Genomic DNA, 6,300 nt, shown 5'->3' with positions numbered 1-6,300 from the left:
ATTTGGCTCGGGCATTAAATTCAACTAACAAACATTTCAAACCAATACGTTTGAAATTATCAAAAAATTTTACACTTGTAATCCAGTTAAAATAGTCCATAAATTTCACTCACATCTCGCAACTTTATACAAGACAAACAATGAATTTAATCCTACAGAAGCTGAATCCTTCTTCTCAAAAATAACCTTACCTGAGTTATCTCAGAATCAAAAAAGCAGTTTGGATGAGCCTATAACTATAGATGAAGTTGCTAACGCCATAAAAGACCTAAAACTTAACAAAAGACCAGGCCCAGACGGCTACTCGGCTTTATACTATAAAACATTCTCAGAAATACTCTCTCCCATTCTCACTGAAACTTTTAACAAACTTCTAGATGGACATTCTTTTCGGCAAGAAACACTAATGGCAATTGTTTGTATGATCCCAAAACCCCTTTCTGATGATACTTCCTGTGTGAATTATCGGCCTATCTCTCTGTTAAACCTCGATATTAAATTATTAGCAAAAATAATAGCAAAACGCCTCAATAGCATTATAGGAAAATTAATACATAGAGATCAAGTAGGCTTCATGCCAAATAGACAGGCAGGCGATAATATACGCAGGGCAGTGTTATTGGCACATATTGCTAAAAAACGGAAAATCCCTTTATGTTTTCTATCTCTCGATATTAAGAGGGCATTTGACACAGTATCCTGGCAATATATGCAATATTCATTACAAAAATGGGGTTTTGGACCCCACTTTTTAACATGGATCAAAGCATTATATAATAAACCCAAAGCCTATATAAAATATGCTGGATACAAATCTGAAGCCTTTAATATCGAAAGAGGTACCCGACAGGGTTGCCCATTATCTCCCTTATTATTTGCCCTTATACTCGAACCCATGGCCCAATACATCAGAACAAACCAAACTATAACTGGCATTGAAGTAGGAGGTATTACACACAAATTATGTATATTTGCAGACGATATATTACTTTTTCTATCATCACCACAGGTCTCTGGTCCTAACTTAATACCAGCTCTTGATGGATTTGCAGCCCTATCCGGCCTTATGATTAATCCTAAGAAATGCCTAGTGCTTAATATTTCACTCACGAACATGGAATTGATGCCGGCTAGGGCTGCACTCCCATTCACATGGGCAGAAAAATCAATCCCATATCTTGGAATTCATTTAACAGCATCTCATTCTGACTTATTCTCAACCAATTATCCTCCTGTATTAAGACAGATCACAAATCTAATAAAACAATGGTCGCAACTTCCTTTATCCTGGATAGGGAAGATTAATGCAATCAAAATGACTATTCTACCCAAATTGCTTTATCTATTCAGAGTCCTCCCTATTCCAATTCCTTCCTATTTTTTGAGAATAGTACAAAAAAGAGCAACTTCGTTTATATGGGGCTCTTCTAAACCACGTATACCTATACACACACTACATCTTCCCAAAAATAAAGGAGGCCTGGGATACCCTAATTTTACTAACTACTACAGAGCAGCACATTTGGCCAGTCTGTCCAAATACCATGCAAAACAGGAAATCCCATTATGGGTATTTATAGAGGCTTCAGAAAATGACCCTCTATTAATATCAAATTTATTATGGCTTGATCCTAAAGACCGCTTTAAAATTCATAATCCCATAACTAAACACTTCTTATCTCTCTGGGATAAACTAAAAACCAAATATCAGTTACAATCTCCACACAATCCTCTCCTTTCTTTTATCAGAAATCCGGCCTTTTATCCGGCATGGATCTACCCAAATTCTTTTAAAGCTTGGACAACATCAGGCATTCAGACACTAAATGACTTCATAGCATCTAAATCATTCCTTTCATTCCCATCGCTTAGAGAAAAATATGATCTACCAAACTCTGAGATATTTAGATATCTCCAAATCAAAAATTTCTATACACCATTCCTAAAGGGGTATACACCATTATCCCAACTATCCATTTTTGAATCAATCTGTACAAAAGATCCATTTGCTAAAGGTACAATTTCATCACTTTATAATCAATTATATGGAGTAGCAAATCTTAATAGACCCTCTTACGTTCAGAGGTGGGAGGAGGACCTGGGACGAACTTTAGAAGACACGGACTGGTCTAATATATGGCTCACATCTAAGTCATCTTCACCCAACATCTTAGCACTGGAGACAAATTATAAAGTCCTAACTCGCTGGTACCTTGTACCCGCTAGAGTGGCAAAATAGTCACCTAATACCTCAACTCTTTGTTTTCGAGGATGCCCAGAAATAGGCACATATTTACACATATGGTGGACGTGCCCAGTAATCCAAACCTTCTGGAAGGAAGTCTTCGTGATTGCATCTAAAATATTTAAAAAAATAATACAACCAGATCCATATTTAACTTTACTTAATCTAAAACCGGAATGGTTAACACTCTCTCAATTCAAACTTATGATCCAACTAATAACGGCTGCAAAACAAACAGTGGCCAAGGCATGGAAATCTCCTACATTGGTACTAGCAGAAACAATTCACAGAATGAATAATACAATGTCCCATGCTAAGATGGTAGCCATCGATCAAAATCAAATTCCAAAATTTGAAAAACTTTGGCATCCTTGGATAAAACAACAGTTCCTGTCAAATTTCAATGACTCTGTCCTGTTGCCATGGTAACAGATTAAATGACTTACAGAGACACCCATTCTAAGGCTTCAAAGAGAACTAAAAAGAATAATAAACTGACGAGCGGGACAACCTTGTGGACCATACCTCTACCTTTCAACCCTTTTTCTTCTTTCTCTTTCCTTTTCTCCACCTTACGATTAAAGCTCATTATCAGAATTTATTTGACCTATATACACTCTACTTGTAAACAATATGTATAGTAGGTATAAATCATTTAAATACCTACAAAAGTAACTAAGGAAATTATATATATCTTTAATTTAGGTTTACGTGAACCCAATGTTTAATATTTGAAATTTCATGATATTTACCTATATAAACCCTACTGTAAAACAATGAGCTTACTTTATAGATCCTTGTAAACTTACTTTATGTATCTTTATGTATCTTTATAACATTGTATACTCAATAAACTTCTTTTGACAAGGAAATGAATGGGCCTTTGCATGGGCATGCGAAAAGCACCCATGTGAATTAGACTTTTTGGCTCATTTACATCTGTGTTCATCCCCGTACAGCCGTTTTGTTTTGGATAGAGATTTATCTGTTATCAAGGTCTTATTGGCTTGTGTCCCCTTTATAGAGATTCATGCTGTCAATTTGCCCTGGTAACCATTGCATCAGAACTGGAAAGGATTGGAAATCCAAAATTCTCATATCAGCACCAGAATAAAGGGGGACCCTTCCAATAAGTTCGCTTATTCTGGTAAACACTGTACAAGGAGAGTTTGCTTTTACTGGAGTGCAGGAAATTTAAATGAATAAACATTTAGAATCACCTAGATGAATAGATCATTGATCCAGTTTTGCAGCTGTTCAGCAGAGACTGGTCAAGATTCGAACCATGTATGGGCAGGCTGATTGTACCAAAATTGATCCATCAATTAACTTGGGTACAATCAGTATGTCAGATTTTTATATGCGATAATCACTGTGTTCTCCCGCTAGGGGCAGTTCCAGCGCCCCCCTGCTGGGAGAACACAATGGCTCCGTGGAAGGGATTCCCCCATCAGCGCTTACTGTGTTCATGGGGGAATCTAGTGTTTTTCATTTCTGCAACAAAAGAAAATTGCATAATTTATGGCCTGTCTAAGTTGTAAAAAACTGTAAGCAGACAGCACTCCAGTGCACATGCATAGAATGAGATTTTTCCCCCACTGGTCAATCCGGAGGTGAAAACCTGAAGTGGCTGAGATGAAGATGACAGCGGTTGGCGAGAGATGTAACCATTGCATTGATTCAAGGTGGAGATGAGTATTTCTGAAGGGTATAGTTTTTTTTAAGGGGCAGTTTACACTAGAATGCGCGCTTTTGCATGCGTGTGCTCTCGCGCAATCCCTCCTTTTGACAGCCCATTCATTTAAATGAGTTGTAGAGCAAGCTCTATTTTTTCAAATTGCACCATACCAAACTGCATAGTACTGTGGTACCGTGGTTTGGTGGCCACAAACACATTGGGTCGATTTACTAAAACTAGAGCACTCAGAATCTGGTGCAGCTGTGCATGGTAGCCAATCAGCTTCTAATCTCAGCTTGTTTAATTAAGCTTTGGCAATAAAACCTGGAAGCTGATGGGTTTTTCTATGCATAAGTGAGCCTGATTTCACACTCTCCAGATTTAGTAAATAAACACCACAGTGTTTTTTGAGATACATTTGGGGTGCAGTACGGTGTGGGAAACATGCACAGAATACATCCTAAGGCTCCATTCACACTAGCGCGTTTTTTGATGCATTTTTTAACATGGGTTCCTATGGAACATGTTCACATCAATGCCTTTTTGTACCTCTGCATTTTTGGAAAGGGTCAGGGACTTTTTTTCATGCAAAATGCAGCGTTTTGCATGTAAAAGAATTCAATGGACCAGCATCAAAAACGCAAGTGCACCGTTTTTGCAGCGTTTTTACAGCATTTTTGCAGCGTTTTTGATGCGTTTTTGGCCTTTTTTTTTTTCTTTTTTTTTAGACAGTATACAGTCTAAAAAAAAACTGTAAAAAAAAAAACCGCAAAACGTGGCAAAAATGCCACAAAAACGCTGTAAAAACGCTACAAAAACGCTGCTCAAAAACGTGGCAAGCATGACAAAAAAAAATTCCAAAAATGCTCAAAAGCAACATGCATAGGTGTGAATCGAGCCTAAAGGCCGATTCACAATTGGAGCAGGCACATTCTGGTACAGCCCCTCATGTTCCAGTGCTAACAGCCCATTCAGTTGAATGGGTTGCCCAATGCATGAGAACGTGGAAAAAAGTAGTGCAAGCACTACTTTTGCAAATCACACCACACCAAACTGCAAAGTACTGTGGTATCATGCAGTTTGGTGGCCACAAACTTAATTAATAGGACCCATATGTCTCGCAAGGGCAGTGCATTCATGTGCACATGGAAGGTGCCTTTCCTGCACCGGATTCTGGTGTGAACTGACCCATTCACACCAGATGCGGTTAGGTGCATTTTTAAATGCTGTATAAAATCAGTATGAACGCACATGCAAGAAAAATGAATGTATTCCAATGGGCCTAGTTTACACCATTGCAGTGCTTTCATGTGTGTTTTAAAAAGTACAACATGCTGCATTTTTCCATACCGGAATATCACGCAGAGGCATGTAAACTCGAACTCGAACAAACACACCACAAATGAGCGTGAAAGTCCACAAATGCATGTAAACACAACTTAGTAAAAAGAACTGAAATAAATGAAAAAAAGATTGTAAAAACACACTAAAAAAAGGAACAGCAAAGGCACTGAAAATGCATGTAAACGCACATGCAGAAACACAGTAATCACAATGATAAAACCTAGTTTAGTGTTACTTTAATCATTCCTTTCTCCGGGGCAGGGGAGTGGTTTAGTGTAGCAGCAGGTGACTGACATGTGTTTCAGCTCTTGGGCGCCTCCTCTGGTTTTCAGAAGACTCTGGAAAAGAAGCAGGGCAGAGAGCTGGAATGACATGGGGGAGCCCTGACCAATCCCTAACGAGGATTGGCACGGGGCAGGCCTCCTATATATACCCATGGTCAGCCTGCTGTGGGAGGAGTTGTTGAGTGGAAGAACTGAATGATGGAGTGTTAGACTGTCATGGTTAAAGGCAACCCCCTTTCTGGGGGGGGGGGGGTACCTCAGGCCTGGAGCTCGGAGAGAGCCTCTCTGTATGTGGTCATTGAGAGGTGTCCTGAAACAGGAGCAGGAAAGAGGACAGTTGGGAGCACTGCCAGGCAAGTCATTCAGGAGGGATCCAAGCTGGGATCGGTGAGTGAAAAGCACAGTGAAAAGCTCTGGAAGAGACATGCCAGTATTTAGATGTGGAGCCAGAGGGAGAGACTGTGGGGTTGTTGTGAAGTCAAGTCAAGTCGTTGCAGCCAGGAGGGTTGGCAGGATTTGCATTGGATGTGCTGGGATTAGTAGTCCACCAAGTGTCAGTTAGCACATTCATTCTTCTCATCTAAAATGGTTGCTACCACAGAGGGAACTGCAAACCCCTGCCTGTAATGGGCCATCAGGAAAACGTTAGGACTTATTCAGAGTGAGGCCTAGCCATGTGCTCATGGTGACAGGAATCTAGATTTGGACAGTGAAGTGAAGCAAGTGATCTCAAGTAGAGTGCAGGAGGA

The sequence above is a fragment of the Aquarana catesbeiana genome, linkage group LG02 (genome assembly GCF_042186555.1).
Source record: "Aquarana catesbeiana isolate 2022-GZ linkage group LG02, ASM4218655v1, whole genome shotgun sequence".
NCBI lineage: Eukaryota > Metazoa > Chordata > Amphibia > Anura > Ranidae > Aquarana > Aquarana catesbeiana.
Note: the sequence above shows the minus strand (reverse complement) of the source record.